We start from the raw sequence: 21,158 nt of genomic DNA on the forward strand, positions 1-21,158 counted from the left end.
CAGGTACATTGTCAAAATGACACTCAACACATTATGTACACAGACACCTTCATGTAACTTTGCAAGTTTTTCATAAGAATATAATATGAGTTTATAAAAAAAATTAAATATATAAAGATTAACAAACAATAAAAGATAAATAAAGATCATTAGCATTGCCATGTACACAAATGCCCAAATTATTAAAATATAACATGGCCAATTTGCCATTTTTTCATTGCTCTATCTCCCAAAAATTGAATAAAAAGTGATCAAAAAGGCATACAAACTCCAAAATGGTATCAATAAAAAAACACAGATTGTAGAAAAAAATGAGCCCCAAGACAGTTCCGTAGACATAACTATAAAAAAGTTATGGGGGTCAAAATATGGTGGTGCAAAATAAAAATAAATATTCTTCCAAACTTTTTAATTTTTTTAAAAACACAATTAAAACACAAGAAAAACTATACAAATGCAATGTCACTTTAATCATATAGACCAGGGGTGGCCAACCTTACAGACACAAAGAGCCAGAAAAAAAAATCGTATGACTGCCAGGAGCCACAAGCTATCCGTTTACACAAATATGCGTGCACACGACAGTATTACTGCAATTGAGTTATCAAACATTTAAAAGTGCATTTAAACCACCTTTCCTACCTGTAGTGTAGACAGCTTTAGTGAGACTTCTGGCAATCTTTGTTTTTCACAATGTGTTTCAAGATTTCTCAGATGACACCCTCATGCTCAGATGACCGCCCATGCTCAGATGACCGCCCCATGCTCAGATGACCGCCCATGCTCAGATGACCGCCCATGCTCAGATGACCGCCCATGGCCCATGCTCAGATGACCGCCCATGCTCAGATGACCGCCCCATGCTCAGATGACCGCCCATGCTCAGATGACCGCCCCATGCTCAGATGACCGCCTTATTATCAGATGACGCCCCATGCTCAAATGACGCCCCATGCTCAAATGACGCCCCATGCTCAAATGATGCCCCATGCTTAGATGACGCCCCATGCTTAGATGACGCCCCATGCTCAGATGACGCCCCATGCTCAGATGACCGGCTTATTATCAGATGACGCCCCATGCTTAGATGACGCCCCATGCTTAGATGACACCCCATGCTCAGATGACACCCCATGCTCAGATGACACCCCATGCTCAGATGACCGCCCTATGCTCAGATGACTGCCCTATGCTCAGATGACTGCCCTATGCTCAGATGACCGCCTTATTATCAGATGACGCCCCATGCTCAGAAGACACCCCATGCTCAGATGACACCCCATGCTCAGATGACACCCCATGCTCAGATGACCGCCTTATTATCAGATGACGCCCCATGCTCAGATGACACCCCATGCTCAGATGACCGCCTTATTATCAGATGACGCCCCATGCTCAGATGACACCCCATGCTCAGATGACCCCCCATGGTCAGATGACCGCCCTATGTTAAGATGACCGCCTTATTATCAGATGACACCCCATGCTCAGATGACACCCCATGCTCAGATGACGCACCCATGCTCAGATGACGCCCCATGCTCAGATGACCGCCTTATTATCAGATGATGCCCCATGCTCAGATGACCGCCCCATGCTCAGATGACCGCCCTATGTTAAGATGACTGCCTTATTATCAGATGACACCCCATGCTCAGATGACACCCCATGCTCAGATGACGCCCCATGCTCAGATGACGCCCCATGCTCAGATGACACCCCATGCTCAGATGATGCCCCATGCTCAGATGACCGCCTTATTATCAGATGACCGCCCCATGCTCAGAGGCTATTTGAAATAGGAGAGATGTGAGCATGGGGTGTCTGATTTTTAGTGTCTTATGTGAGCACTGGGGAGACTTATTTTGTGGGTTTGATGAGGATTTGGGGGTCTTATCTGAGCTCATACTACCCCCATGTCAGATAAGACCCCCAGATCAGTACTTTAATAAAATAAAACTGTGTAGGAGGCTGCCGCTGCTCTGAAGACTGGCGACCTCTCCACAGTGACCTGACGTGCACAGCGTCAGGTCAGAGCGCGGGCCTGCATGTATTAACGGGGGGGGGGGGGGGCCCTGCGCCACCAAAGACAACTTTTAATACAGATACAGGAGGCGGGTGCCGGCAGAATCACATAGCCGAGACCTGGCCTCTATGCTGCGTTCCCCGGCACTTAACCCCTCAGGTGCGGGCTATATGATTCTGCAGCCAGAACCCGCCTCCTGTATTTGAATTCTGCAGCCAGAACCCGCCTCCTGTATTTGAGATAACTTCATTGGTGGCAGTGGAAACAGCCCCTCCCCTCCTCTTCCCCTCTGCATTATCATTGGTGGCAGCGGCAGCAGCACAGGGGGAGGAGGGGACTGCTTTCTTCTTCCTTCTCCCCTGTGCTGCTAATATTTTGAAAGCTGCGACATCCCTGGCCCGCTCCCCTCTGCGAGCCGCATATGTAGAGGAGACCGCGCTCCTCTGAGAGCCGCAAGTAAAGGTTCGATGAGCCGCATGCGGTTCGCGAGCCGCGGGTTGGCCACCCCTGATATAGACCATAGAATGAAGGAAATAGGTTAGTTTTACTGTATAGGGAATGTCATAAAAACTAGAATTGCATTTTTCCCCTTCTTCTCAATACATTGTATGCAATATTAAATCGTGCCATTAGAAAGTACAACTTGTCCCACAAAAACAAGCCGACATATTGCTATGTGAACACAAAAATAAAAATAGTTATTGCTCTGGGAAGGCAGGGAATCCCAGGGTCTTGAAAGTGTTAAGTAAAATTATGCAATATGGGATTGCTCTAAAAATCAAAACAGCCATTTACATGATTTGACCATAATAGCTTTTTCAAGGATTTTATCAATGTGAGAAAGCCAAGCTGTTCGGAAATGCTGCAGTATTAATGTATATTCCTAGACTGCCACCATGTGGTTAATGCTGTATGTTTCAATCAAGTTAATCTGCTATCATAAAAGTAAGCACATTGTAAGAAGAACTGAATGTTTACCTGTACGTTATTATTAGTAGGGATGAGCAAATCGACTTCGGATGAAACATCCGAAGTCGATTCGCATAAAACTTAATTCTAATACTGTAACTGAGTGGAGTACTGCTGTGAAACGTATGTATTGGCTCCGATGAGCCGAAGTTATTGCTTCGCAAAGTCTCGCGAGACTTCGCCGAATAACTTAATAAATGAATTTGTACTATAAAAAAACATTTCCCGAACTCGGGTTTGGTTCCAGGTGGTACCTTGGAACCGAACCCGAGTTCGGGAAATGTTTTTTTACAGTACAAATTAATTTATGAAGTTATTGGGCGAAGTCTCGCGAGACTTTGCGAAGCAATAACTTCGGCTCATAGGAGCCAATACATACGTTTCACAGCAGCTCTCCAGCTGCTGTGAAATACAACTCCCAGCATGCACATTTATTCAGTTGTTCTTGTAACCCCCATAGATGTGAAAGGAGGATTCTGGGAGCTGTAGTTTCAGAACAGTTGTAGCCGCGGAGGTTGCTGATCTCCAGCCTACAATATTGATATATGGCAGTGCACAATACAGTTCTGTGTAGCGCAGTCTTCACTTGTGTGAAGTCCTGACAAAAGAACAGGTGAGGGTCCGTCATTTTGTAAATCTGCAGCAGTAAAATCCACAGCAAATCATGCCACTGAATTAAAATCCGCACCACAGTGCAATTTGTGAGGTGAATTTTGTTTATAACATGTGGCTGAGACCCCTAAAATCATATCCACTCTGTTGGCACGTAAACGCTGTGGACCTGCCACCATATACTTTTGTGTAGCAAATCTACAGCGTTTGTGTCCAGTGTGACATTATGTACCCTAATATTTCCATACAAACCAAAATAAAGGCTCAACACTTATCCGTCATGGGCTCTCACAAGCGGTCCAAAACAGATCAGTTTTTGCCCTAATGCATTCTGAATGGAAAAGGATCTTCTCAGAATGCATCAGTTTGCCTCCGATCAGTCTCAATTCCGCTCTGGAGGCGCACACTAAAACTCTGCCTGCAGCGTTTTGCTGTCCACTTGACGAAACTGAGCCAAATGGCACACAATGTAAGTAAATTGGGACGGAACGGTTTTCTCTGACACAATCTGGCACAATAGAAAACTGATCCGTTTCCCATTGACTTTCAATGGCGTTCATGACGGATCCATCTTGGCTATGTTACATATAATACAAACGGATCCATTCATGATGGATGCATATGGTTGTATTATTGTAAGGCAGCGGTGGGGAACCATTTTGCTGCCAAGGGCCATTTGGATATTTGTAACATCATTCGGGGGCCATACAAAATTCTCAATAAAAAATTTTTACTGCTGTATTTGGTCAAACATATAATTGACTTAGGGATAAGTTACAGAAATTGCACTTCAATTAAAATAATCTAGAGGGCTGTATTTTTGCAGCACAAAATAGCGACCTGCACTATATATATACAGTATATTACATACAATACAGGCGCCATATTGACCACACATAGCAGTCTAATTTTTAAGTTCAGAATGTTACTTATTTGACATTAATGGCAGGAAGCTAAACCCAGGGGGTCCAGAGAGGGGTTCACCCAGCTTTCACTCTCCCTGCCTCTTTCTTCGCAACTGTCCCTGCCTTTGTCCCTTTCTCAGCAAAATATCTGCCCCCACCTCCATCAGCCTGAAATCAGCCTCCTATCAGACCCCCCAGGCCTACATCAGCCTCAGATCAGACTCCCATCAGACCTCTAAGCCTCAGATTAGACCCCAATCAGACCCTTCCTAGCTTCAGATCAGACTCCCATCAGACCCCCAGCCTCAGACCAGACCCGGATCAGACGCCCAGCCTCAGATCAGCCCCCATAAGACCCCCCAGGGTCAGATCAGCCCCTATAAGACCCCCCAGCCTCAGATCAGACCTTCATAATACCCTCCCTAGCCTCAGATCAGCCCCCATCAGACCCTCCCCAGCCTCAGATCAGCCCCCATCAGCCCCCCTAGTCTCAGATCAGACCCCTATCAAACCCCAGCCTCAGATCAGACACCCCCAGCCTCAGATCAGACCCTCCCAAGCCTCAGATCAGACCCCCATCAGACCCTCCCCACCCTCCTTTAGCCTCAGATCAGCCCCAATCAGACATCAGATCAGATACTGTATTTAAGATAAACAAATAAACTTACCTCTCCAGCTCCGTACGGCGCTGCCTCTTGGCAGATTCACTTACCCTCCCTGTTCTTCTTCCTGCCGCACTATATTGTCACCTCACACCGCACAGCGTCAGGTCATAGTGCACGTCTACGTGCACTGCGTCCTGACGCTGGATGTGTCAGGACACAGTGTGGGGCTGAAAGAAGACCAGGGAAGGTGAGGACAGCCAGTGCAGTGCTGTTCTCACCTTCCTGTGCCTCCCGTATGCTAATGACCGCTTCCATAATGGAAGGGGTCATAAGCATTTTCACATTATGTTCTGGCAGGGGGCCGGGGGCCACATGAAATGATACCGTGGGCCGCATACGGCCCTCGGGCCGGAGGTTCCCCACCCCTGTTGTAAGGGATCGGTTCTGGCAGATCCATAATGCATCCACCCAAAACTTGAGTGTGAAAGTAGCCTAACTTGAGAATTACGTAACTACCATGCATTGCTCGATACGCACATGCCTATGGCAAAAAATTATATAAAGTCCTATAAAAGACTACCAGACCGCATGAAGTCAATAGTACACTTTATTTATGACATTTATAGGGAAAAATCCATGTATTAAAACCAAGTGCAGGGAAATGGTGGCATTAACCCGAAATTTGGAAGGGAGCACAATTCATACTAATCCAACAAATAATTACAAGTTAAAGTGAAAGTGCAAAAAATGATAATACAAAATATAAAGGACAGAATCAATTACCCATAGTGTGCCTCCTCCGGGATGGCGCCAACCCCAACGCGCGTTTCGGCAAACCTTCGTCTGGGGATGGCGTCATCACTGCAGGACACACACAAAATATTTACAAACACCAATCACAATGCTCGATACCCATTGTCAAAAATTATATACACCTGGATCCCAAAGCTCATATGGAGGAGGCCGCATGTATGTGACGTAACACATCACGTGATAGATCGGTCACGTGACCTAGTATGAGATCACATGATGATGGCGGCAATCCCGCGAAACTATCATCGCAAGATAAATACCGGCGGCATCAGATTGTTTATTACATATGCGCAGGCCTGGCATTACCCTGCTCAAAATATAATTGAAACATAACGAATATAAAATTATTACATAATAATGTGAATGAATGACATATCAAAAATTGCGTACAAAATTTAGAGTGATAATACATTAATAGTAATAATAAGAAATATTAAATACAATAAAGTGATTTGTGAATGACTGAATACTAAGCCAATATATAATATAATCAGGGCCGGATTAAGAGCATCATGGGCCTGGTGCTGAGGATTTTGCTGGGCCTTTTTATGGAACTGCACTCAGTGTCTTAATTACATATATATTTTATCGATACCATTAAAGTATTTTGTTCCTGCAACTACCCCTTCATTTGGCGTCTATCTTGGCAACATGGAGGGGGACCACAAGAGGGGGACCCTGAGGGTGGGGGCACCCTTAGGGCACTATAGTGTCAGGAAAACCGCTTTGTTTTCCTGACACTATAGTGATCATTTAACATGACTATGAAGATTACTGTTTTCTAGCTGCTGTGGACTGTGGACAACAGCAGCTAGAAACAGTAATTTTGATAGAGCTGTGTTATGATTTATGGACACAGCACTCAGCATGCTTAGCCAGTCAGATAGAAGGCTGGCTAAGCATGCTGAGAGCTGTGTCTAAATAACATTACACATTAAAGGGATTCTGTCACCAGGTTTCACCCCTGTCAGCTAAAAATATGCTGATGTTCAGGGCGTCTTCACGATTCCTAATGTGGGCTTATAAATGTCATCTGTGGGCTTATTTAGCTAAAAAACTGCTTTTACTAACCTTTCAGTCAAACAAATAAGGTGCCCAAGGGGATGTTAATGGATGCAAGGTGCCGGCCGCACCCGCCGCCGTTCGTGCCCAGCGCCGCCTTTCCAGACTTCTGCGCCGCCTCCAAATCCTCTGTGCCGCCTCTCGCTCTCCCTCCCTCCCACTCCTCCTGCTGTAAGATCTCGCGCATACAGGGGTTGAGCGAAGTGTTGGCGCATGCGCACTTCGCTGTAAGAAGCCAAATGGAGAAGTCCGCACGGGCGCATCAGGCAGAGGCCTGTGCGCAAGCGCGAGATCTTACAGCAGAAGGAGGGGGAGGGAGGGAGAGCGAGAGGCGGCACAGAGGATTAGGAGGCGGCGCAGAAGTCCGGAAAGGCGGCGCTGGGCACGAACGGCGGCGGGTGCGGCCGGCACCTTGCATCCATTAACATCCCCTTGGGCACCTTATTTGTTTGACTGACAGGTTAGTAATAGCTGTTTTTTAGCTAAATAAGCCCACAGATGACATTTATAAGCCCACATTAGGAATCGTGAAGACGCCCTGAACATCAGCATATTTTTAGCTGACAGGTGTAAAACCTGGTGACAGAATCCCTTTAAAGAAATTACTGTTTCTAGCTGCTGTGAACTAGCAGCTAGAAACAGTAATTTCTTTATGTGTTATGTTATTTAGACTGAGCTCTCAGCATGCTTAGCCAGTCAGTAATATTCATAGTGCTGTTATGATTTATGGACACAGCTCTCAGCATGCTTAGCCAGCCTTCTATCTGGCTGTGCTTCTTGAGAGTCACAGTCCACAGGCTCAGAAACAGCCTGTGGACTGTGACTCTCAAGATGCAAAGCCAGATAGAAGGCTGGCTAAGCATGCTGAGAGCTGTGTCCATAAATCATAACAGCACTATGATTGCCCTCCCTTCCAACTGGATGAGTTTATCTGATACCTGTCCTGCTCCAGAAGCTCCTGCTGTCTCGCGGGCTGGTGTGGCTGAGCGCTGTGGGCTGTGTGCTGGTCGAAACTGCTGTGCAGGTTGTACACAGCGCAGCGTGCAGGAGGGATAACCGCGGGCGCACTGAGGTCATATCCGGCGGGCCGGCATTACAGGAACAGCACCAGCTGCTCTGACGTCCTGCCGCCGGATATCCTGTGACGTATATCCGGCGGCAGGACGTCAGAGCAGCTGGTGCTGTTCCTGTAATGCCACGGCCCGCCGGATATGACCTCAGTGCGCCCGCGGTTATCCCTCCTGCACGCTGCGCTGTGTACAATAGTGATTGGAAGTTCGGATCTTTCAGATGAATTGGTTCATTTGAATCAGCTCATTCAAATGAACCGATTCATAAATCGGATCTTCGGTTCACTTGCTGAGTCACTGACTGCTGAGCTGACTCGCAAGTGAACCGAAGACTCTAGGTGCCGGTGCGCATGCGCAGATGCTATCCATTCGATTCACTTGCTGCTGCTGACTCAGTCGGCTCTTCAGCTCTCTAATGAGTGAGTCAGGATCAGGAAGAGTGACTGATTATAGTGACAGTGAAGGGAAGCTGAGGCTGACGCCGGACAGGAGGACTCAGGAGCTGTCACTGTGGTGTGCATTGTTGTCTGTTGTGCATTGTTACCCACAGTGACAACAGTCTGACACTGACACTAGTACAACGAACCAAGTGAAGTGAAATGTGAATGCACGCACAGGGAAAACTATGTGCTGAATTGATAACAGTATTACAGAAACACAGTCACTGGCTGATAATAAAATAGTCCCCACAGTCCCCACTTAACGGAATCCATAAAGGAGATGTGAACCCACCCTTAGTTATATAGCTACTGAATGAGATGCCTTTAACATATATACAGTATATCTCCTAAGAAGCCAATTTGATCCTAAAGGGTTAATTCAACCTGTAATCTAAACTCTGTGTCATCTGTCACTTCTCTTATCTCTCTGCTCCTGTCCCTTAATCTTATCACTGCTGCAACAAAAGCAGCTGAGAGCCGACAGCCTCAGTGTAACCTGTTCTAGACTCTGACTCACGGCTCTTTTAACTCAAAGAATGGAATGAGTCTCTAACTAATCGGATCTTTAGATTCTTTTAACCTGAGACTCATTCGATTCATTTCTATTCTTAGACTCCCTGTACTACTCAGACGGCTCAGAGCTGCTAGTGCTTGCCTTGCCTCAGCTCTGATTGGTTGGTGGGCGGGGAGGGGAGGGGCTGGCAGAAGCAGCTTCCACTGTAGGATTATATTACGCTCCTCCCGAGTCCCTCCCTCAGGCTCCTCCCTGCTGCCAGCGTGAGGTGAGTGTCTCTGCACTGTCTGTGTGCTGTGTGACAGCTGACAACAGAGGACTTTTAGCGCGGGCCGCTCCCGACGGCCTTTTGGCTGGCGGATGGGCCTATTTTATGGTAGGGGCCTGGAGCTGCAGCTCCATCAGCCCCTACGTTAATCCGGCCCTGAATATAATATATAAAGTTTTCCAATGTCAAATATAAAAAAAATGTGAAAAATTAAGAACCATGTGTCACTCAATAAAAAACTTGAAAAAATTAATTATGAAAAAAATAATAATAATAAAAAACAATTTTTATGAAGATATAAAGGGGGGGGGATGTACAGAATCCCATTGGGATCGAGCCTAAAAACATCAATCAATAGAGGTGATGAATTGCATACAGTGATAACACAAGATTAAAATAATTTATTTCATATTGAAAATTAAAACATGATTACATATCAATCCATGATTAAAACATAATTAAAAACAATTGGCATATGCTGACCCGAGGAGTGTCTATAAGAAGGATGAAAAACCAGTGGACTCATTGAGTCCATTTGGACGTAGCGTATTCAATTGCCAAATCCACTTGCATTCCAGTTGGGCAAGTTTCCTTGAGGTATCTCCACCTAGAATATTTTTTGGTACACAATCTATTCCCTGAACTTTCAAACCCCTAGGGTCACAGGCATGATGGAGTTTAAAATGTCTGGCAACAGGTTTCAGGTTGGTCACGTCTCTTTCATCAATAGCAGATGAAAGTACAGCAGTTGTTTATTACGCAACATGCCCATATCCAAAAGTATATGTGGGTCTCACTAAAGTTCGGGTTTGGGTTAGGTGTTCTGTATATTTTATTATTTTCCCTTATAACATGGTTATAAAGAAAAATAATAGCATTCTTAATATAGAATGCTTACTAAAATTTTGCTTGAGGGGTTAAAAAATAAAAAAAATTAACTCACTCATCCTCTTGTTGGCGCAGCCGGCATCGTCTTCTTACTTCATCTTTAAGGACCTGCAAAAGGACCTTTGATGACCACGTGGTGATCGCGGTGACATCAGCGCAGGTCCTGCTGAACAAAAATAGAAGATCAAGCCTATGACTAGAAATAAGCGAATCAAAGTTGACGAACCGAAATCGATCCGATTTTCAGGAAAAATTAGATTCGCACCAAATCCGAATTTCCTCATGCTTCGTGGTAAATAATCGCATTTTTTCCTAAAATGGCTGCTGAACGTGTGAGGATATGGAGCAAGGAACTCTGGAAAGGCGGGATCACCCATAAAGCCATGCATGCAGCTGATCAGCAACCAGCCAGCCCTGTGATGTCACAACCCTATAAATAGCCTCAGCAATCTTGGATTATGCCATTTTCCAGTGTACTTAGTGCAGGTAGAGACGTCAAAAACGTCATTGTGCTAAAAAAATATATTTACAAGTGCAGGGAAAGATTATTCAAGGTGTAGGGAAAGGATAGGGAGGAATCATTCCACAGCATTTATGTAGAACAGGGTTCAGTAGGGAAGGTTACAGCGTGGGTAATTCCAGAAAACCGTTCTTGTTATTGGGGTGCAAGTGCTGTTTGATACAGCCATTAACAGGGTTTATTACAAGGAAATATTTCTACATCTTATCCTGTGTAATTCCAGCAAACCGTTCTTGTTATTGGGGTGCAAGTGTTGTTTGATACAGCCATTAACAGGGTTTATTACAAGGAATTATTTCTACATCTTATTCGCCCTTGTGCTGTGCAGTTATATGTTCTAAAGCATTTTTTGGCTTGTATTAGTGGGAAAAAATGGGCTTATTAGCCGTTGTGTGGTGAAGTGCCAAAATGACAGCACTTTTTGTCATGTATTAGTGGCAAAATTTAATTATATTTGCCGTTCAGCGGTGCAATTATATGTTCTAAAGCCTTCTGTGGCGTATATAAGTGGAAAAATATAAGGACCTATTTGTTGTTCAGTGGTGCAGTTATATGTTCTAAAGCCCTTTTTGTTGTGTATTAGTGGCAAAAGTTAAATATATTTGCCGTTCAGCGGTGCAATTATATGTTCTAAAGCCTTCTGTGGCGTATATAAGTGGAAAAAAATAAGGGCCTATTTGTTGTTCAGCAGTGCAGTTATATGTTCTAAAGCGCTTTTTGTCGTGTATTAATGGCAAACGGAACATATATTTGCCGTTCAGTGGTGGAGTTATATGTTCTAAAGCCCTTTTTGTCATGTATTAGTGGCAAAAGTAAAATATATTTGCCGTTCAGCGGTAAATTATATGTTCTAGATCTTTCTGTGGCGTGTATAAGTGGAAATAAATAAGGGCCTATTTGCCATTCAGTGGTGCAGTTATATGTTCTAAAGCCCTTTTTGTCATGTACTAGAGGCAAAATAAAATATATTTGGCGTTCAGCGGTGCAATTATATGTTCTAAAGCCTTCTGTGGCGTATATAAGTGGAAAAAAATAAGGGCCTATTTGTTGTTCAGCGGTGCAGTTATATGTTCTAAAGCCCTTTTTGTCGTGTATTAGTGGCAAAATAAAATATATTTGCAGTTCAGCGGTGCAGTTATTTGTTCTAAAGCCCTTTTTGTCGTGTATTAATGGCAAACAGAACATAGATTTGCCGTTCAACGGTGCAGTTATATGTTCTAAAGCCCTTTTTGTCATGTATTAGTAGCAAAAGTAAAATATATTTGCCGTACAGTGGTGCAATTATATGTTCTAAAGCTTTCTGTGGCGTGTAATAAAGTGGAAATAAATAAGGGCCTATTTGCCGTTCAGTGGTGCAGTTATATGTTCGAAAGCCTTTTTGTCATGTACTAGAGGAAAAATTTAATATATTTGTTGTGTATTAGTGGCAAAATAAAAATATATTTGCCGTTCAGCTGTGCAGTTATATGTTCTAAAGCCTTCTGTGGCATGTTTAGGTGGAAAAAATAAGGGCCTATTTGCCATTCAGCAGTGCAGTTATATGTTCTAAAGCCCTTTTTGTCGTGTATTAGTGGAAAAATAAAAATATATTTCCGTTCAGCGGTGCAGTTATATGTTCTAACGCTCTTTTTGTTGTGTATTAGTGGCAAAAGAAAAATATATTTGCCGTTCAGCGGTGCAATTATATGTTCTAAAGTCTTCTGTGGTGTGTATAAGTGAAAAAAAATAATGGCCTATTTGCCGTTCAGTGGTGCAGTTATATGTTCTAAAGCCTTTTTTGCCATGTATTAGTAGCAAAATAAAAATATATTTGCCGTTTGGACTAACTGTACGAACAGAGAAAGACCATAAACGATTTCTTGATGATCCAAACGGACAGGAGTACTCCCCTGTGTAACTTCGATGTCAGCCACTGGCAGCTCATGCATGACACCTGCCATTTGCTCAGTCCCTTTGAGGAGGCCATGTTATTTCTCAGTCGTCTGGACTATGGGATGAACAATGTCATTCCACTACTTCATGTCCTGGAACAGATGCTGGTAAATCTGGCTGGTCAGGGGACTGGTGCCTAGATCTTACGGCCACATGAGCCCTGTGGGGACTGAACTGGAGGAGGAGGAGGACATTAGAGCACAAGCAATGTGTAGAGAAATGGGTGGTTTTTCTACATAGGTGACAGGAGAGGAGGAGCTGGAGCAGGCAGACGAGCTACAGGGTGATGAGGAAGATGAGGCAGACACACCATGGCAGTATGCAGTCGAGATGGAGGCAGGGAGTCCCTCTGAGTCACTTTCACAAATGGCCCGATGTATTCTCACTTGCTTGCTTAGTGACAGCCAAATTGTCATCATTAGGCAGAGGGATGATTTCTGGCTCTCCACCTTGTTGGACCCTTGCTACCGGTCCAAAATGGGGGCCTTTTTTACACCCGCTGAGAGGGAGGACAAACTGAATTACTATAGAGACATCCTATGTAGCGAGTTGGCCGCTGCCTATCTGCGCCATCGTCCATTCTCTTGCAGGTCTGATCGGGTGGCCCTCTGCGCTCATATTCCACTGCCATGGCTGCTGGGGAGAGGTGGGATGGCAGACGCAGTACCATCTCCATCAGCAGCAGCCTGAGTCTAGAGTCACTGTCGAGCAGCTTTCTTCACCCGCATAGTGAAGAAACTACTAACCAGCAGGTAGACATAGAGTAGAACCTGAACCAGCAGGTGGTGGCATACTTGGAGTGCACCCGTCATTGAAGATCCGCTGGACTACTGGGCAGCCACACTGTATTTGTGACCGCAACTGGCCGGGTTTGCCCTGGAAAAGCTGTCCTGCCCGGCCAGTAGTGTGGCATCAGAGTGGGTGTTTAGTTCGGCGGGTCCATAGTTACCCCAAGAAGAACTCGCTTGTCCACCCAAAATGTGGAGAGACTGACCTTTGTCAAGATGAATCAGACTAGATCATCCATGGTGCCACACCAACACTTTTACAAAAGAGACCGGTTTCTTCTAGATACCTGCCTCAGCTACTTTTCTGATGCTGCCATGCGCCTGATGCCACACATCTGATGCCAAGTGCTCCTTTTTTCACCCACCATCTTCAGCTAGTACTGGTATTGCCACCCGCCTCCCTACTTTGTCACCGAGTCACTCTGTGGTCTCCTGATGCTGCTGCCACCTCCACACTATGTCACCTTGCCACTCTTTGGTCTCCTCATGCTGTTTGTCACCTCCACACTATGTCACCTTGCCACTCTGTGGCCTCCTGATGCTGCTGCCACCTCCACACTATGTCACCTTGCCACTCTGTGGTCTCCATCCTCCACACTATGTTATCTTGCCACTCTGTGGTCTTCTGATGCTGCTGTCACCTCCACACTATGTCACCTTGCCACTCTGTGTCCTCCTGATGCTGCTGCCACCTCCACACTATGTCATCTTGCCACTCTCCGCTGATAGACGCATAGCAGCCCATACCCACTGGCGGGCATGTGTGTTTTTTGACATGGTAGCCCATATCCACTGATGGGCGCATTTTTGACAAGGGGTGCATTGTCTCTTCCTTTTTTGGTCTATTGATTTATGCATACTTTTGTTTCAGCCTAATAGGCTTAACCTGATATATATTATTTTTATACTCTGTATCTAACTTTTGAAGGATACCCTATTTTTTTTAATGCTTCCCCTTATGAGTTATTTAACGAAACGTGGCACGTCGGGAATTATCTTATAGGGTTTGTTAGGGATACCGCCCGGGTGTAGGGTCAGGTATCCAGACAGGGTCGCCCCTTTCAGGGCGAGTGTTCTGTATAGATAGGCAGGGCATTCTTAGTCCCTTCCTTTCATCCAGGGTTTTCTAAGGTCAGTTGTTCCTGCTGCCTGATCTATACAAGAGGTCAATAGCCACCTGAATATGTGTTTGAATGGCATCTACTGAAGCAGATCGAGGCACCTCAAGATTAGTGAGAACTTTCCAATTTCTTTATAACGCGTCTAATGTGACAATCCATGGGCTTGCTACAGCACAATTCAGGGGATTGTACAGTATGCCATTTGAGTTTGTTTATATATGTCTTTCTGGTGCAGTGCATTCATTTTATTGATCACAAGTTTTAAGGCCGATTTATTGGCCTGTATTTGTGGGAGGGGCTCTGCCGCGCTATTTAGGCTCATTTCCCCCTCCCCTACATCCTACGTCTGCTCAACATAGATCGTGGCCATATCCGTGTGCGTCTGGATTAGTTGCCTTCCTGCTCCTTAATCTACACCGTGCGCTGTGTCTACCCCGTTTGCCGTATCTAACCCGTTCGCCCACCTCCAAGGTAAGATGCCGCCTCAGTCAGCGGCCCCGTTGCTCAAAATCCGGTCAGCAGTGCCGGCTCCCCAGGTAAGGGGGAGTCACGCTGCACCGGAGCGAACTGCCTGGATGCATCGGCTCCCACGCGGCAGTATAGGCAGGGTGCAGGGATCAGTGTGGTCCCGAACTCATTCGCAAATGTCTGGCACGGGCCGCCGTGCCATTAGTGAGGCAGGGTATTGTTAAACTTACTTTCGGTGTCCTCTCCTTCTGGTGTCCTCTCCTGCTGCCACCGGCCCGCTTGCTTCAGTTCGATCAGCGTCCCAGGCTCGTTCCTGTCTGGCTCCTTGCGCCCCCAGTGGCCACAACTGAGGATGCAGGACGGGGAGCTCACTAGACAGTGTGTAGCAGGTCTTGAGGTGAGTACCCTCTGGTGGTCACTCGTGCTACTGCAGTTAAAAATAAATAAATAAATAAACACACATACACATACTTATGCCATTATTTTATTCAGGTACACACTCCAAAAAAAAAAAAGGGGGGAAGGGGGGTGCAATAAATACAGTGGTGTGTATATATATATATATATACATATATATATATATGCACGTATTACGGGTGAAACAAACTGCCCTGCACATTTTATTGGGTCATGTTCAGTCACCTCAGGTACGGGATCACCACGCTAGTTTGTTTTCAGACCTTCGTAGTTTACGCATTATACGCACGTATATTCATCGATCTCGCTCACATCTCCAGTCGTGTATAGCCGTTCTTTGTCTGTTTAAGTATGTTTTCTCCGTTCTCTCTCCAGGGACGTTACTTCTTTTCAGGTCAACCGTCGGTTCTCAGTGGCCCAGTTTCGTTTCCAACAGGTAGTATAGGGAAGTTTTCAGTGCTAGATTCACCTTCTCATTTTGTCGTCTAAAAATCTCATGATTTTAACTTAGGTATTCTCCTCATCCCGCTTTTTGCTCCTTCCGCGCTGTGGGTAAGTCAGCTCAGTTTGTCGGTGGCGGTAATCATTGATCACGAGGTGACATTATCCACGATGGCATGCGTACGCACACCACATCGTTCGGTGGTAGGGTTGTCACTGGTGTCCAGTCTCGGGTCCCATGTTTGAGCCTCATTCTCACGTACTGTATCTACAGGATCATGTCTCATGCCTCTGACATCATGGAGGCCTCGGTCAATGAAAATGCCGCCAGGCTGTCCGAAGCGGGTAGCATCCCGTCACTACGGAGTTGGACCGTACCAAGGTTGATGGCGGAGCTGTCCAAGAGGGGTATCCCGTTTACAGCCTCAGCCAGAAAGGCGGAATTATACCGCCTACTCATGTCTTCTGCGAGTCCTCAGCGACAGGAGGAAGTCTCGATGGCCACAGTCCAGAAGTCGCTCGCTCAGATTCACCTCATGCTCAACAATCTTACGTCATCAGTCACGGACATCCAATCCAGACTGGACACGGTCGAGTCCCGGGGTGCCATTCTCACTCCTCCGGGTCCAGAGTTGGCCATCCCATCCACATCCGCAGCGGGGTGTACCAGTACGACAGTCTCTGTTCCTAATATCACCCCAGCTCACTTCATACCGGCCAACATCAAGAAAGATATTCTGGAAGGCAGGGACGTCAACCTGTTGATTGCTACTCGGGATTTCTCTGACAGCAAAGTCATCGCGTGCGGTGATGTCTCAGTAGTACTCAGGGGCCGTGATCTCAGGCTAAACAGAAAGCTTACCATCCCGGAGTTCCTTTTAGCTTTCAGTCTGTATAGAGATGTGATTTGTTCCGTACGGCCCGAAAGCAGGGAGGAATTAGATCTTTATTTGTTTAGGGTAACCGAATTGGGGTACAAATATGGTGGTAGTTCATTTTACGATTATCACTACTCATTTTCAGCTAAGGCCGCGGCGGCCCTCAGTCAATTTCAATTTCTCACAAACTGGGCTAATATCGACACTGAGATATTTTGTAGACACTTTGCTGGTCTTAGGGCTCCTGCTTGTTCTCTGTGTCAATCCATCTACCACACAGCAGAATGGTGTCACAAAGCTGCCTCAAGTGCCGATACTAGCCCTCCTGCACAGCCGTCTAGGCACCCTGATCCCCAGTATGCCTCTGGTTTAGTCAACAAATTGGGAAGGCCCATTCAATATCTCGGCAGATCACAGATCTGCAATAATTTAAATTTTTCCTCCTGCAATTATAGTCAGTGTAGGCTGTTACATGTTTGTGTGAATTGTTTTAGAGCCCATCCCAAGTCGGTCTGTCCATTAAAAGTGAATAAGTCGTATATCGTCCACCACGACCCTAGCTTCGTTCAGTTCCTCATGTCAGGGTTTAGATCAGGTTTCCACATCGCCTTGCCTGAATCGTCTTATGAGTGCAGGAATTTATTGTCAGCGGAACTTCACCCTCAGGCAGTGGATGAATTGATTTCCATCGAGTTGGCTAAGGGATTCCTAATAGGCCCCTTTTCTTCTCCTCCTTTTGGACGGTGGAGAGTTAGCCCTATAGGCGTAGTCACAGGCAAGTTTAGTAACAAAGAAAGGTTGATCATCGATCTATCAGCCCCACATGGTCACTCCACCCCCAGTATTAACTCTCTCATACCCTCCGAAGAAGTCAGTATGAAATACTCCTCCATAGATCAGGCTATCGCCATCATACTGCAGTTAGGCCGTAACTCCATTCTGTCAAAAGCTGATATATCTGAGGCCTTTAAGCTACTCCCCATCAGTCCAACTCTGTGGCAGTGGCATGGTATAAAGTGGAGAGATCTTTATTACTTTGCCTCTAAACTCACTTTCGGTTCAAAAAGCAGTCCATGGTTGTTTGACAAACTGGCCCAGGCTCTCCACTGGATACTAGTCAACGAGTTCCATTGTAGTTTTGTTATTCATTACTTGGACGACTTTCTGTTATTGGAACACCCCGGGTCCAATCCAAAAGCACTGCAGTCGCTGCTAAGCTATTTTCACCAACTTGACATTCCCGTATCCCCAAAAAAGGTTGAAGGTCCGTCCCCAGTTATTACTTTCCTAGGTATCATTCTGGACACTGTAAACATGGTCGCTAAATTACCGGAAAACAAACTGGACAGGATTAGGTTCACCCTCCACAATTTTACGCAGACCAGAACCATAATTTTTTTTTTATTACAGTCTCTTTTGGGCATGTTAAATTTTGCTATGCGAGTCATGCCCCAAGGTAGGCCATTCGTGTCACGACTACTAGCTCTCCTTCCTTCAGCTCCCTCCCAAGACAGCCTCATATGCCTTGACGACCAAATAGTAGCCGATTTAGCCATGTGGGACTATTTTCTTAGTAACTGGAATGGTATTTTTCTCCTCATCCCGGTGGTGTCCAACGGTTCCCCTATAGTCTTCTCTGATGCAGCTCCCAGTTCTGGATTCGCAGCCATTTTTGGCACACATTGGCTAGCGAACATGTGGCCTGACGAGGTCAAGACACTGCCAGGGTTTCTTCAGTCTTCAGCTTCCTGTGAGATTTACCCTTTAGTCGCAGCCGCTCATGTGTGGGGTCACGAGTGGACCGGTCACACGGTGTTGTTCATTTCCGATAACGCAGCGGTTCAGCGGTTATGGATATCCTAAATAACGGGTCATCTAAATCCCTGCAGGTGTTACCATTCCTCAGACGGCTAGTGCTTCTTTCATTGCAATACCAGTTTCGCTACATATGCTCACATATATCAGGACAAAAGAATGTCGCAGCTGATGCGCTGTCTAGAGCAAATTTTGGCCTTTTCTCGCAGGTATTTCCCGACGCAGACAACAGCGGTGCCACAGTCCCTCCGTTCCCTTCTCTGGTCTGGATATAAACTCTCACTTAGCTACAGCTCGTTCTCTACTGGCCAAGTCCCTGTCACCCAACACGGCCAGGGCTTATCATACAGGTTGGAGGGCATTTCTTAAATTTCAAGACAAATTTCCCCAAGGCAGTCTATATTTTACCAACTACATTCTGGCCTTCATCGGTTATTGTCACTCTGAGTTGAATTTATCACACTCCACAGTCAAGTCTTACTTAGCCGGTGTACAGCATTTCCGAGCCTCCAGTCAACTGCAAGCTCCCTCACTGTTCTCCATTCACGTAGTCAAGGCTACACTCAGGGGGCTTGAAAAATGTAATCCTAACACGCGGCCGGGCCGCCAGGCCATCACCGGGCAAATATTTTGTCAGTTGTCTGACATGTTAGACCATAGCCCTTTTGGAGCCCAACAGAGTCTAGTGATAAAAGCAGCCATATACCTGGCTTTCTATGGCTTCCTTAGACCAGGAGAGTTTACCTCTGCCCGTAGTAGCCGCAGGTATCTGACTGTCGGGCAACTGAAGACTGACACAGATAATTTCATTCTCTCGCTCACGTGCACCAAAACATCACAGTCAGGCCCTCCTACCCAGATCACGTACTACCCAACCACCCACCGCTGGTGCCCTGTTCGAGTGCTACACCAATTGTTAAGTAGTATACAGTACACAGTACATCCCCCAAGAGGCCACTATTGCCTTTCAATGCAGCACATCTCACAAGCTCCTAGTTTGTTTCACATATTCGCTCTCTGATGGCCAACCTAGGTTTAGACCCGGCATCTGTCTCTGGCCACTCTTTTCGGATTGGCGCCGCTTCTGCAGCGTCCAAGAACAGAGTTCCTGCTCACGTCATCAGGAAATTAGGGCGCTGGCACTCCTCCTGTTATTCCAGATACATACCTCACCCAAACATTGAGATGGCTCACGCCTGTCAGAATCTTGTACTGTAAGTGTGGTTTGTAAATAAAGTTTTCTGATGGCATATGCTCTTTTTGGCCTCCTTCAGTCATCCCTACGACGTTGCGGTTACGGCACAAATCAAACCGTTTAGTTAACTACTAGTTAGGGTCCCGGTCCAGGTGTAGCCCCGACCACAAGTTTTAAGGATGATTTATTGGCCTGTACTTGTGGGAGGGGCTCTGCCGCGCTATTTAGGCTCATTTCCCCCTCCCCTACATCCTACGTCTGCTCAACACACCCACCCTTCCCACCCTTCCCACCCTCCATTTCATCATCTCATCATCTCATCAGGGGATGGCCTCTTTCAGTCATCCCTACGACGTTGCGGTTACGGCACAAATCAAACCGTTTAGTTAACTACTAGTTAGGGTTCCGGTCCAGGTGTAGCCCCGACCACAAGTAAAAGTTAAGTTTTATCTCCCTTTTGCCCCTGCTTGGGTTTTTATTAGTATTAGTCGTTATTGGGAGCTTTATGAGAAGTTCTACATTTATTATTAGCGCTTAATTCTTATAGTCTAACCACAAAGAGAGTGTGAAAGTGAATATCAATAAGGGATTGAGCAGTAGTGGAACTGGAAGCAGCGCGCAGCAACCAGCATACCACAGCCCACAGACAATGAGGTAGCATTGTGAAAGCAACAGTGTTACAACAGTGAAATAATAGCAAACAAAGAATGAGACACAACTGAGAGTTTTAAATAACTTTATTGGCTTTAATAGGGATTTTTCAAATACTGGCTTATGTTTACTGACAATTCTCGTATAGTGTCACGGTATTTACTTTGAGGTTTTTGCCAAACTGCGACCAGTGTGCCCAGCCATCAGCCACCCTGCTACCAACACCTGGAAAGGGCTCTGCCAAAGTTCCCCTTCCTGCTGGAGGCAGGTGAAGAGTACCCCGGCCCTCAAGGGTGTTCAGAGTGTAACGGCGTGTGCAAAATGTGTCTGGTACACCACGTTTGCTGGACGTCAGTTTGGCTTTATTATTACATTAGCATTACAGAATAATCAGCCTAATCTATGGATCCTGCTAAGCAGCTGGGTGATCAGATGCATAGTCTGTTAAATATGTTTCAGGATCTAGCTGTGACTAGGAGGCACCATACTCAGGCTTTGGCCCAGTTAACTCCTGCAGCCTCAAATCAGCCCTTGTTAAGTCCTGGGTTAGGGGGTGGGGAATCTTCTGAGCCTAAGGTTCCCCTATCTGAGTTTTTTTTTCTGGGGATTTCAAGCAGTTTTTTAATTTTCGTGAGATCTGCCAGCTGTACTTCCAACTTAGACCCACTTCCTTGGGCGATGAGAAGACTTGGGTGGGCTTAGTCATTTCCCTTCTTAGGGGGGACCTCCAGATGTGGGCCTTCACCTTAGCTGAGGAATC

General features: G+C 45.9%; 1 long non-coding RNA gene across 1 annotated transcript; it reads left to right on the forward strand.

The window, feature by feature from the left end:
• The first annotated feature begins 1,830 nt into the window (after positions 1 to 1,830).
• On the forward strand, positions 1,831 to 18,900 carry LOC121009323. The gene is made up of 3 exons (XR_005780737.1): positions 1,831 to 1,963; positions 12,965 to 12,967; positions 18,889 to 18,900. It is a non-coding gene; the product is annotated as an uncharacterized LOC121009323 (long non-coding RNA).
• The last annotated feature ends 2,258 nt before the right edge of the window (positions 18,901 to 21,158 follow it).

This window comes from Bufo bufo, chromosome 1, assembly GCF_905171765.1.
Source record: "Bufo bufo chromosome 1, aBufBuf1.1, whole genome shotgun sequence".
Taxonomy (NCBI): domain Eukaryota; kingdom Metazoa; phylum Chordata; class Amphibia; order Anura; family Bufonidae; genus Bufo; species Bufo bufo.